The following is a 14,458-nucleotide window of genomic DNA, read 5'->3' on the forward strand; positions in this document are numbered from 1 at the left end:
ATTACTCTGAAAGTGAAGGCGAGGGACGCAAATGGTAAGTGATCAGTAGATCACATACCCTGTCAATATGGGGTTTACATCTGGTCTGTGTCAAAAACATAGTATAAGTAGAACATTTGTTTAAAGATTGTATGTTAAACAGCATGTGTACAAATACAAGGGGGAAAAAAATGTCTGAAAATAACTTGGAATGTTCAAACTCGTTCTCAGAAATATCTCGCCTCTTTGATTCGCCCTTCCACTACTGAAGATCCTTGGCCAGGAGGGACAACGTTCGATTGAGCCGTTGTCCTGGATGCTATCTTGGCGCTCTTATCTTGTGTGCCTTCTCTAGATGGTTCTTCTCGTTGGGACAAGCCTCTGTTGTTTCCTCCAAACCGTCTTCAGGTGGATCTCTTCTTCTGTAGGTCTCTGTTTGTAGTCCCCACGTCCTTCTCAATGGCTCGACCTCTCCCTTCTTCTCCCTTTCTTCTAGTCACCTGGAGAAGCTAGTATTTCTCTGTTCTAGCCCTAAGGCTTGCGCTGGCTCTTTTCCACACTAGCCAGGTAGCCAATCGTTCGCCTGAGATGGCATCCACACTGGAACCTGTGCCGAGCTACTTAATGAAAAGAGAGGGAAAGTAACTACCTGACGTCCAACATGATCAAATTTTAACACATTGTATAAGGGAATGTGCTCAAAAACACCCACCTGTAAAAGGCTTTGTAAGAGTTTTTAAATGTTTTTTTTGAAAGGGAAAGTCTTCTCGATATGCTCACCAAGGCTGCATTATTTGATGACCAAATAACAGTAACACTGTAAAATAATAATATTACAATTAAAAACTATATTTTCTAGTTCAAATATATTTTAGAAACAACCGTAATTTAATTTCCTGGTACGCAATACTGAACTTTTTTTCAGCATTCCACATTAACTTATCTCCAGCCTGTCAGTCCAGTGCCTCGAATCCTTCAGAAATCATTCTCAATATTCACTGATAAAGTTTTTCACCTTCAATTAAAATTTCATCCTTGCATGTGAACAAAAAGTATCAATTCCTTTAATAAACAAAAAACAATGGCACTTCACCCAGACTTTCATAGACTGGTGGTCGTAGTATTCTGTTATGTATGCACCCCTTTCAATGGACCACAATGGGTGCATCACTGGCTGAAGTGGCTCCCCACTCTTCTTGTGATTGGGCCATGGGTGTGTTCGTGGCAGTACTCTTCTACTAGCGAGTGCGCTTGTCTCTGAAGACTTCACACAGCCAGCTCTCTCGGGTAACGCTGCTGCCCTGGATGATTGCTTTCCTGCCCTTCTTTTTTCTTTCCTTTGTCCAACCACAGCTGATCTAGAAAAGAGTTCACAAAAAATGATTTATTTATTGGAAAATTTTGTCAAACAGAAAAACATGCTCTTTTTTGAATGCCACACATCATTGTGTGGGGGAATTTTGCAGCATTAATTCCTGCCACCAGTCTTCAGTTCGTCCACATGATTCAGAAAATCTTTCTAATATGCCTGATGTTGTGTCACGGCAGTTTGTTATCAAAGCTTTTTTTATTATTATTATTATTATTACCGTATATATCATGTTGCAAAACCGTTTTTGCTGTTTATTTTTCTGTGGAAACTTATGAATAACTTTTTTTTTTTTTTTTTTTTTTTTTGTTTTTTTTTACAGGTTTTCTCTATTGATGAATTATAAAAGACAAAATGAACATATTTATTTGAAGAGAATTTTTGTAAACTAACATAAATGTCTCTTTTCTTTTTGATATTAAAAGACACAATTTTAAAACATGGATAGGCTGTGGGAAGCAACCACTTTGCTGAGACAAAGGGCCTTACTTACGTCAAACCCTTTTTTGTAACACCGCAGAAATGGGTAAAATGGTCAACCTCTAGTGGGGTTTTCCACAACAAACACCTGTTTTCCCCCATTCCTCATGCAGTAATAATGAAACGAGACTGTCTTGAGCAGAAACATCTGGAAGGATAATCACATGACACACTGGGGGAAGACCAGTGTCCAGTAATGGCTGCTCGAACAATATCAATGCTTTTGCATCATGGTAATAAATTACATTTGTAATAACATAATTAAATACAGAAAACGTTCTGAATCAAGAATAAACATGGCCTCCTAGTAAGATATAAGAACTACAGACCTAGTTGTTTGTAAAATGTTTCTGTATTTCTCGTTTAATGGTTTAGATTTAGTATTTGACTCAGGATTACTCTCCATATATATGATTGACCTCCCAGAGCTAATTGACATCAGTCTAAAAGCCAGCACACAACTTGGAATACATGTCCTGTCCTTTGGGTTTCTCAGGCTTCATCATTCTTCATGTAGATCCAAAAAAGTGTTTTTTTCAAGAGCTTCCACAACTCACATCTCTCATTGTCATCTTCACAGTTTCTTGATCTCTGTTTGATCAGCACTTTCTTCATTCTTCTTTCTCCTTCTCCATGCCCTCCTTCCTCTTGGTTTAGAGTAATTTAACGTCTTCCACACCTTCACTGACCATGCAGGAGGATGCGGTTGTTTTTCTAGGTCTGCTGTGTTTAACTTCATTCTTCTCCCGGAAGAGGCCATGATTTAGGATTTGTCAGCTACTTACAGACTAACATGAGAGAGACGGGCATATTATAAATTCATGTAAATAATCTAATATAAACCAGTATTTTCCATGTAAAATATTGTCGTTTATCCGCTACAATCAGTAATGTGTCCCATTTCGAAGATGTTTTTAGCAGGGAAAATCGACTCCTTCAAAATCCATGTGTCACACGGAAAGCGAGCGGCTTTGCTGACGGGTCAAAATCAGCGTGTCAACAGAGAACTAAGCCTGCTATCTTCAGCTTAAAGGTAAGACTAGGAAGATCCAGAGACAAGTCTCCTTTTTGGTAAACGATCTCACGCGTCAGTCATGGTCAAAGATCTGGAGTATCCATGTCCGTCAATAGAGATTGCCGTCGTCTGATTAAATGCTTTGTGGATTCATCTCTAACTTAATTTAATATATTTTAAATATTAAAACAGGAATGGACAATTATCTTCAAAGGCACAATACATGTAAGTGTTTCAGCCACGTAGAGGACTCCGCATTTTTCGCCAAAACAAGAACAAAGTGGCGAAGCTTGATGACAGCTGTGAAGGAGGATGTCTCCACGGATGAGGAGTAGAGATAAAATAGTACGTGTAGAAATACAAACCTTGGAAGCACCCCCCCGTTTGTACCCACGAATTGAATGGGGCGTATTTTTTGATAAAGTAAATGTCTGTTAATACCAGTTTGTTCTGTTACAACATGTAATTATATTATTTGTTCATACCGTAAAAAAAAAACGATGGGAAAGTGCAAATATTTTTTTATTATTACTAATTGTAGTCTTCCACAATTATTCAAACAGTGAATAACATTACACAGAGAATGCGAGGAAAGAACATTTACATTGTGACAGAACATTATGACTGAATCTCACCCTCAACAAAAAACATAACTCCCCTATTGGTAAAGCTGTCTATACACGAGTTTTATGAAATACAATGCTCTTACAAATCATATGTTACATATGCACTTTGGTGTTTTTTATGACTGAGAAGAATTCGGTGTGTGGCAGCCAGTCTGAATTCCAGTCAGAGCCAGGTGCGTGCAGTGAAAATAAACCAAAAAATCATGATAGCGCCTCTGATTGGCCATTGCCATTCATATACGCATTGTTTAAAGCCAAGCAGGCCATGTTATTGTAGCCCTTCATACTAACCAGCAGAGGTCGATGGGCAAACAGACAACAGGAACAAATACATTCCGCAAGCCCCACGGTAATTTTAAAGTTGTTTTGTATATTAATCTGGCAATTTGGTCAAATCATAGCTGTTTAAGAATAAGCTGCAAGATAATTATGCTGTAACTTAGCATTCTTCATTATGTAATGTAATATATTGCAACAAACACAAATTTCTTTATAACAGTCAACGTCAAGACAACAAGCTTGATGTTTCGCTTTGAGAAAAAGACCACAAGTGTTTGACGTCTCTGCTCTTTAAAGCTTGTATGTTGAAGGCTTTGGAAAGGATACCATGAGGGAGCAAAACTGACTGTGGGTTTGGATCAATTGAAACAATAGCTCTGAAATATAATGCATTAATGGTATTATCCTGTTGGAACATGTATTGTTTCAAAAGATAGTTCATTATATAGCCCCAGTTTTTGTAAAGAAAAATGTACAGAAAATGTCACAATTGCCTGAGTTCTTTCCAAGAATTTGATCTTTCGCCACTCACTCAAAACAAATCATCAAAAATTAATACTGCATAGCTGTATTAAATAAGACCTGGTAAATAATGGCACATGAAACAGAGGGACGTTTAGAAGCATACACAGAGAGTAAAACCTTCCCGCCAGCACCGTCCACCATTATCCCCAGCAGGCATGCTCTGCCTCATTGTAATGCGCCTGTCCCCATGTGCCCACCGTCGACATGTGGGGCTCCTGCATTATTGATAAGCGGATGCCACTTGGGTGTCTTTACAGAGAACGCTGCAGCAGTTCTGGCTCTGGGACATCTGTCCTTTCAAATTTAAACCCCAAACACCATGGGCAACAGGCTCAAAGGGATTCATCTGAAATGGCATAAGCACTAAGGGGAGGAATCCGCCATGTTGCCACTCCTTAAATCAGGGGCAGCTTCCCAATGTCCACGAAGATAACAGTTTTTCTTTAAGCCCATGTACTAGCAGGGGAGGCCGAGTGGCTAGTTTTGTCACTCATGTAAGATTCCACATGAGCTTTGGCAACTATAGAGAGAAAATCTTAAATTGGTGTGATTGAGAATTCTTTGCTCTTTCAAAACTATCTCATATTTTTTCTTAATTCATGGCTGATTCATTTTTTTTTTTTTGGAAGACAATGGCATTTTTAATGGAAGGTTCACTGTGACAACTTATTATATATTAATCGCCTGTTAGACTAGAATTCCTTTCAATTATTACCCAATTTTTTTCTAGACTTTTTTTTATTACTTTTGAATCATGAAAAACACCAGCAGAATGTTTTGGATGAATATTACAGACCGTGTCAACATTTTTCCAAAGTAAGTCCAAGTGAATATCGGTTGGTAAAAAAATGTGGCACTAAAGAGGCAAACCAAAATTGACGCATATCTGGTAAGAGATTGTCAGCCGAGCGAATTATCTTATCCATGCCATTGCACATGGAAGCGATCACTCACCCTGACGGTCTGTGCAAAGTGGAGAAGTAGATTAACACCAGAGGTGCTGTGATACACATATGGACTGAATAACCTAATTTGACATGGCCCAAAACAGAATTTGATTTTATATAAAGCATCATCTTCATGGTCCATCTGGGTCCCTGCCCCGCTGAAACACTGAGAACAGCTTGACGGATGACGAGATGTTGCTTTGGGGACCACATTTTACTTGAGGTGTTTTGTTTTAATGCAGAGGGTGACTTACAACTAAAGACATGTTTCCTGACAGTAACACTGTCCACCAAATTTACACGCACACCCAAACGTCGCATGGTGTCATGATGGTGTTGATAGATTTGGCGACGAGCAAAAAAATGCAGCAGAGCAATGCAGCCAAACAAAGAAAACTCCAACCGACGTTTATTTGCAGCTCGAACCCCCAAGTGCATTTGTTTGATGCATCATATATAACAAGAAATGACCCCGTGTCTGTTGCATAACCAGGAATAACACCAAAAATATAATAAACAAAAGCTGGTAAGTCCAATTTATAAAAAAAAAACCTTTCAGTTTGAAAAATTATCCTTTTCTAATATGTCTTTGTTGTTCTGAGTCACAATGGAGTCTGTTACATGGCCTTGTTAATCGTACCGAGAGCCCCAAAGAGAAACAAAGCAGACCACATCATTTAATGGAAATACTATGAGAGTTTGATTGAAATGGAAATTGCCGAGCTATACTTTGGTACCGTGCAGACATTCAAAAGCATCCATCGCTGCATCCAGAATTCAGAGAGAATAAAAACACAGAGCCATCTTGTCACGGTTTTCTGTTTTAACACATTTTTACAGTCCGCACCAAAACACACACACAATGTAATCAAAAGCACCCAGTGAATTTCATATTACCTCAAAGTGTGCAGTGACCCAGCTAAACATGCCCTTACTCTCAACACTCAAAGTGTGAAGTAGCAAAAGGGGCAACACAAACACAAATGTGGACACTAACAACATCACCAAACACACGCCCCAGTACCTGAGGAACGTCGTGCGTTAATTGATTTATTTGCACATATTAAATATTGATCAGGAAAATGTTCAATTGTCACGGCATTAGGGTCTGTTTTCACTCTGAGATAAAATACGAGAAATGCGCATACGACATGAGTTTTATCTCATGTAGGTCCAACTCTGCATCAGGGTGGTGGGGGGGGTGGTGGTTCGCGTAGAGGCTGCTTGATGCGTGCAGGCCGTACGACCGTCTCTGCATTTTGTGAAGGGCACAAATAATGTATACGATTTGTTATCTAATTTCCTTTAAGTACAATTGGTAAGAAAAACCGCCATCAAATGTGGCAATGATCGCCTGCAGTGGGGGTCAGTGGTTAGTAGCCCTACAGGCTGTCAGCTTGTCATGCTTGTGGCATGCATCTATTTCTCAAGCGTTTGTCTGTTTTTTATTGATTTAGTTTTACAGTGACTGGATGGGTCGATCCGCACGCCTACCGCTTGGCCGAAATAGTAGACTATATGCAAAAAATGAAATCCCACTAGCAATATAATTATGTGTTATTAGGATAGCAAAGTAAAAGGATGATGCTTACCAAACACTTTCCTTAAATCTTTCACTAGGACATGAATAGTTTGACTAATTATTGATAGTAATGAATATTAGGCCCTTAAAGAGTTAATGTGTGACAAGGACTTTTTAATGAAGTCAAAATTTAAAAACGCTACCAAAAACAAATCATTACATAATGTTAGGGATCATTTTTCAGCAACTGACACATGAATCATATCACATGCGAATCAACCCTAATCATGAATTTGCATGTGGGCGCGGAAGATATCCAAATGCAGATTTTGCCTCGGTCATTGGGCTGCAACTTGTCCATGTTGACCAACAACCATAGCTTAGTTTGAAAGAAGAGTGTTATTTTCAGAGATCATTATGGAAACCAAGATTACACTTGTGTGGTGATTGTAGTGATTAATCGCACCGAAAAAACATATGCAAATAAGGAGTGAAACCGAAGCAGACAGCAAATCGCTGTGAATGCTTTACTTGTGCATAGACTTGTTTGGTGTTTACAAAAGTCTTTAAACTGACAATGTATCTGTACTTTGGGAATTCGCAGCAAAGCCAATGTAATCATCACACTTACATGTGATTACAGCTGGAAAGATAGCCAACTTAATCTTGTGTAAATGTGATGATCACATTGAAATAAACATAGACCCCGAAGCTGAGGCATTGTAGAGTTGTCAGCTGGATTGAGCACCATGCTGATCTCCTGTCAGCCAGTCATGATGAACAGTGTACACACTTATTAGACAATCTGGAGAATCTTGAGTTCTCTGGACAATAAAAAGTGGGCGTCTTCAAACTGGTGGGTGTTTCTAAATCATACTATGAAAATTATGTCCCTTACCTGACTCCACCCCTAAACACATCTATCACTGTGATGTGAGCAAATCAGGTAACACAGATGCAAACATCTCTATAAAAGCCATATTTAGGCTATAATATTACAAGAATTGTGCTTTCTGGCTTCATAGCTTTAGTAGTGTAACAACAAGGGAAATAAGCAAATAACAAAGGGGTAGGCCCCCAGCAGCTATTTTTTCCCATTTCAAGCAATGGTTATCAATGAAAGTAAAGCATGTGAACTGATCTGGATCGTGTTCGGCTATGGTTTGGTGCTTTATCACCACTGAATAATTCAGACTCTCTCGGCTGGCCTGTTCAGAGAGCTGAGGGTGAAGGTTTTGAGTCCTACAATGAACCCAGTGATTCGCTAGCCATTTTCTAGAAGAGCAACTTTTCAGTGTCATGTATCTTAAAATATATTTCATGTGCATATTTATTAGGCCTGATGTACAGGCGCTCCAAAAACTATATGGACACTCAAGCCGCACTTTTGGCTAAAATGTATGGCATCTGCAAGTACTGCTGCTTGAGCTTTTCTCAAAAGGACTAACGTTATTTTCCTTTTGTGTTCTTGTAGTAACTTTGTGATTTTTTTTTTTTGTGGATGTTGAAGTCAGTTTTCTTCAAGTTTAACGACAAACCCAGTGTCAGTGATCACAATAATTTTATTTTTAATCGTATATCAAGTTGTTTATTATTTTAAACAATATTTATATTGTGGGAGAATGCGTTGGTTGGAAGAATTGTGTATGTACAATATTTCAGGAACGGATTTTTAATCGCAGTAAACCGTGAAACGGCTGCTTTCGTGTTTAAGCAGGAGGTTCCCAGATGTCGTGAACTCCCCCTTGAGTGTATGCACTTTAATATCTTCAGACCCCTGCACAGTTTTCCCGTTGCACTAAAAAATACAACATTAGAATCACTATGCATGAACTCCCAGAAGAATGCTGATCCTCTACTCTTAACTCTAAATGCATGCCTTGACTTAAGCAAGCTTTTTAAGCGTTTCTGTCGCATATTAAGCAGTTCTTTTTCTATCATTAAGTTTTTTTGGGGGGGGGGCCTGTTGTGTTGAACATTTTTAGTTTACCATTTTGTTATTCAAATTGAGTTAATATATATATATATTTCTTTTTGTTGGGTAAAAAAGATATATGTTTGCTTAATTTCCCCTCTGTTGCCTCTTTATGTTATGTTATAGGCAAAGTCAATCTATAATGCCTATGCTCAAATTGGCTATTTAGCTGGAAAGTATGGGAGCAAGATGTCATGAAGCACTTTTTTTTCCTAAATGGATTACAGTGAATTTCTTTCTTTCAGTTGAAAGCCTCCCCAAAACAGCCTGCAGATATAAACATACCTAATGAGTTAAAATGAAGGCATGACGCCATTGACTTAAAACTACAATACCATACACACAGAAAACCCTCTGCATTTTTTAAAGTTTTTAAAAAAAAGTATTATTTTTAATTATTAATCATTCTTCCATATAAAGCCATCTCCAAATGTGTCCCAAATGAACTTATCTACAAATTTGTCCCCAAACCAAAAGTATTTATTAAAAAAAAAAAAAAAAAAATATCTTCAATATATTTAATTGACAAACGTTCTATAGACAACTTAGCAACCAGCAAAAAATGCAGTTATGTGTTCTAGCCTGGTTTCTGATTTGTATCTCTTTATGCCGAGATCGCTAACCATTTACTTCAACATTTCTCTAGACCTCATATTAGCTTTCGGACGACAAACTCCACGCTTTCTGCCTGATGAGGCAACCCTGTTGTTTTAAAGTGAGCACTTCAGTGTTTGTATCAATAAAACCAGATGGTTTTATTTAGCTCTTTGTGTTAGTTCTCGTCCCGAAGCCACTAAGTAGTAGATTGTTTCTGCTTTTGAGGCAGGATGTCACACCTGTAAGGTTGGAAGTTTAACAAGAAGGTGGTTGTTAAACTAAATCACACAAAAAAGAAGGGAAAAGAAGACAATCCTGTATGAAAGACTAAAGTATTTTGTATTATAATTTGCCATGTCAAAAGTTTTCTTTACAATGCTTTTCACAATACTTATTCTTTAAAAGCAGCCTTCACATTGTTCAATGTCCCCAGTCAACAAGTCAAAAGGTAGGCAAGTGGGCCAGGAACACATCTCCTTAAGATGTGCAGTGTGGCAGGTAGAATAAACCACTTGGTGTTGGGGACGGCTTATTCTAACTCGCAACATATGTAAATGTACATACAGTATGCTAACAATGATTACTTACATATAGTGCAGATGTAGCATACATGTAGAGCAGATTGTTTACTGAATAAATTATTCGCTAATAATTTGATGTTATCCTACAGCAGAATCTTATTTTGTATTCTTTATAAAGATTAGTATTGGATCCTTGCTGGTTCCAAATTAGTAGATGGATATTCCTGTTATGACAAAGATTTTGACCAAGTATGTGGACTTCCTTATCTGTTTCTTTAAACTGATGGAACCAATAAATATCGTAGAATGTTTTATTTTGCTGTAGACATGCACATACGCGTGGTTATTTTTGGGATTGACTTTTACTATTTTATGTTTTCACGCTTGTGTTTACAGAGACCCCAGGGATGTATGGATCAGTTACTGTTTATTTTTTAATTATTTGTTTAGCTCTGCATCTATTAAATGATTTCATTTTATTTTTGTGGTCAAGATATTCAAATGTGTTTACAACATAACCAACGCTCTGTAACACCATTTTGTTGTAATTTGGACAAGAAAACCATAAAACACAAAAAGGACCCAAATGAGTAGAAAAAATATATTTTGACCTTTTTGTGAAAAAGGTACATTTTGTTTGGGTCAAAATGGAGTGACCAACAAAAAACGTAATCGGTAACAAAATTACAATAAGGATCTGTTAGTTCTACTACATTTGATAGTTTGAACATGCACTCACACAACCAAAAAGCTAACACTTTAGATTATAAGTCAAAAACACGTATTCACACATTAGTCTAAGAACTTTTCCTCAATAAACTCAAATTTCTGCTTGTTGTATAGTAAGGTTGTTGTTGTTAGTAGCCTCAGTTATTTTTAGTGCTTTGGTATAGTTAGAATATGATCATGCAGAATAAGGCATGCTTTATAAGTAATAATAAATAGCCAATTCTGCTTATAGTTATTACATGTTTTAAACTAGACCTCAATAGGTTTTTTTCTGGAGCTAATGCAAACACAGTAAATGGTCTGTTTGAGCTTCACCGCAACTTTTACACAAAAGTAGCCCTAACAGGTCCCGGCAAAAAATATTGTAGAAAAGTACAGTAAAAGAGGTGAAAATAAACAGCAACACCCCAAAGAGTATTAGGACTGAAGAGTGACCAGCAACAGACTGCATGTGACACGCATTACATGGGATAGGGAGAGAGAGAGAGAGAGGGGGGGGGGGGGGGGAGGGGGGGGGGGGGGGGTTGGGGGGGAGGTTGGGAATCGAGCTTTTAAGAGATTTGATAGAGATTAGAAGCGGCACAATGGTTGAGAAAATACTGTTGGTCGTACGAATCTCTTTCGGCTGGAAAAGGCAAGAGCGCGCGCGAGACGCGTGAACTGATTCGGACGCAGCTACTGAACGAATGAATGAATGAAACGAATGAAGACGAGCTCTGGCCTTTTCTGTAAACAGGTCATAGATGAGCTCCAGCAGTCATGTAGGTAAACTAAACCAAGTGCCAAAGCTTCAGGGTGGTTTTAGCGAGTCGTAATGTCGTCGAGGGTTTGAGGAGAGGCTCGTGGATAACTTCGACAGACTGGCCTGGAGAAAGTTCAACATCAGGATGAACAGGTAAAAAAATCGGACTAAAAATGTTTATATTTGTGTCGTGCACATGTTTTTACAATAGCCTATGTCGTTTGGCTTCCACAAAGTTTATTTCTGTTTTCTGTTCGGTTTAAGTTATTTTTTAAGTTATTATAACATTTACACAACGCATCTGACAAATTGCTTTGTGTATTAGTGTTTTTTTTTCCTTTTCTTTTTACATATACATGTTTAAAATTGTATTTTACATAATACATCCTACATGTTACAACAAGCTAACAAAAAACGATGTAAATGCAGTACTAATTGATTTCTAAGGTGAATATCAATCATAACATCGATCACGGTACCGGATGGGTATTATTACAACATGGTTTGGACACTGATGTGATTATAATACTGTAGCATTCCTGTGAAGAGCCTTGGCGTAATGTGAATGCTACATGAATATACAGTACTTGTGATTCAGCACCTGTAACAAAAGTACCCTGGTATTGCCATCTGATTCCATCATTATAAATGGGTTTTAGGACAAGAGAAACATTTTGCGGGTCACTTTCCTAGTATTGGTCATGCACCATCGTATTGGTTTGAAGTAACAAGAAACATACCTTTGAACACATGTGGTACTGCATAATGTGCAGCAGGCAGTTCAGTGTTCTATAATATATACATATAAAAATCTATATATAGTATATCAAATTTTTATATTAGTTATAATATAATATATATATATATATAGTATATTTACCTCACGAGGATACATCTCTTTAGTCCATTGCATGGGTTAAAGGTGGTTCATGGTCCTTGTTACACTTTTACATGTTTTTTCTGGTCATTTTCCCATTCTCGTTTTTACAATGTTACTTTATGTACAAATGTTGACACATGCATATCCGTTTCAACTTCTAATGCTTGTAAATTTCCTGTCAGTTCGCCAACATGCTTCTTCAAAGTAACACATAGTTCCACCATCTTTGGGTATGAGTCCAAAATAGAAGCAGTTCCTCTAAATGCCTGGGCTTTAGAAATATAGTTTCTTCTGATATTTTTCAATGTGTTGCATATGGGACAAAATAGCCCAATTTTGGTAATTTTATTCACATTTATAATAGTGATTTTCATCAAGCATCTCTTCAGCATCTTTTGGCTTGTGTTTATTGATGTGCCTCTATTGTGCACAATTCCTGTGGGTATGACATATGGACCAGCATATTTAAAAGTAGATATCTTTGGGCGTTAACATTAATGCATAAAGTCTTCATATGTAAGATTATCATACTAGGCTTCTGACTAATCCATCATGATTACACAAAAGGGGAGAGTTAAGTGGCACTACTGTAAGGCTCTTTGACAACCCACGGCGAGATATAGAAGCACTTTTTTGTGAGCTTTTTTGTGCTTTGTCTCGGAATCTAATCTTTAATCCTAGCTTTTCCATGTCCTGTGGCAAATGATTCCTAGATTCTTAATCCATGCTGGAGGTCTGCAAGTCTCGGGATTATAGCAACACTGAACCCCGGCCTGGTGGCTGCTGTCATGCTCTGTGCAATGAGAGGTCATCCATTTAAGAAGTCTTTCCATTATCTGTGTAAGACCATGTCATATGTTGTCAGGAGTTTGCAAACGCGTTGTAGCTGCGCCTGTGCCCTCTCACATAATGTCAAGAATTCACAGTGTGTGATCTTCATCTGATAATGTGTGTGCTCTGTGAGATGGCCCTAGAAAAATCAGCAAGAGTTCATGTGAAATCTTTTATGACAGAAGTGATTTTTTTTGCACATTGTGAGTGCTTATTTCCTTATGCAGGAGATTTTTATTTTTACCCCCAATCACCTGAGCCATAAAAGCTGTATATGGTGAGACTAATTACTCTTGATCAGCAAGAAAATTATGTAATGACAACTCTGAATGACTGATGGCACCACAAGAATACATATAGTCTCTTCACTAGTGACCGTTCTGAGCCCTGATGTCGAGCAGATGGGAAAAATTCATTGTATGTATTTATTTTTTAACACAATATACAGCAAGGAGAACAAACAAAGTTACAACAATAATAGCTAAATAAATAAAAATGTGAAAATAAAAGAACTGGCTTTGAAACAATTTTTACTCAGAAATTGCACAATTGTAAATTTCAGAAAATAACAAAGAAACCACAAGTAACACACTGAATTAAACATGAAATTTTTAAATAGAAAGACTGGAATAGTATTTTTTTTGGGGGGGGGGGATACTCTAGTAATCTTTGTTTTATTTCCAACTTTGAAAAACTTTTTTTTACAGTAAAGAATATAAAAAAAGAGTTAATGTTAGAATAGTAAGAACTTTACATAAGGGTCAACTGACCCTTTGGAAAGACCCGCCTCCCTTAGTTACTGTTGCTACGTCTGACAAGCCATGCTGCTTGTAATAAATAAATACCGATTTGTGGCTCTTTAATGTGTCATGACAGATCGCTGTAGAGCCTCAAGTTCAAGCGGCACGTGAACCGAACATCGCTTCCTCTGTACTAGTTCTAGCACAAAATAAAGATGAATGAACATCAGAAGGAATTTGTTTCAAGCGCGAAAAGACATCAGTACACACCATTTCTCAATTTTAAGTCTGCCGACGTTACTCTACATTCCTGTCCAGTGTTGCCAGATTGGATATATATGGTCTTAGTTTAACAGTAATATTCAGGTACAGAAATACCACAGAAACTGAATAATATATTTAACTTTGAAATAACACTGGTTAGTCTTAAATGTATAATTAAATAAACATTAGGGACAGACAGCAGCAGGTTTATTTAGGTTGCTATCTCTTTAAGTCACATAAATTTTGTTTCTCAACTGTTTACATTCACTTAATAGACTATAACCAACAACATTTAGACAATTTTTAATATAAATGTGACTATATCATTTTGTATGTATTTGGCAATAAGGTGCAACACAACTTAATTATGTAGGTGCACGAACACAGATGCGGCTCTATGTGTGCGTGCTTTGGGTGTGAGCTCACAGAAAGCGGTC

General features: G+C 37.5%; 1 protein-coding gene and 1 pseudogene across 1 annotated transcript in view; both read left to right on the forward strand.

Annotated features, from left to right (window-relative positions):
* LOC109045602 (metabotropic glutamate receptor 6-like) overlaps nt 1-14,458 on the forward strand; it is a 200,175-nt gene that overhangs the window by 128,911 nt on the left and 56,806 nt on the right. The gene's annotated exons all lie outside the window — the stretch shown is intronic.
* LOC122138317 overlaps nt 11,429-14,458 on the forward strand; it is a 45,812-nt pseudogene continuing 42,782 nt past the window's right edge.

This window comes from Cyprinus carpio, chromosome B8, assembly GCF_018340385.1.
Source record: "Cyprinus carpio isolate SPL01 chromosome B8, ASM1834038v1, whole genome shotgun sequence".
In the NCBI taxonomy this organism is placed as follows: domain Eukaryota; kingdom Metazoa; phylum Chordata; class Actinopteri; order Cypriniformes; family Cyprinidae; genus Cyprinus; species Cyprinus carpio.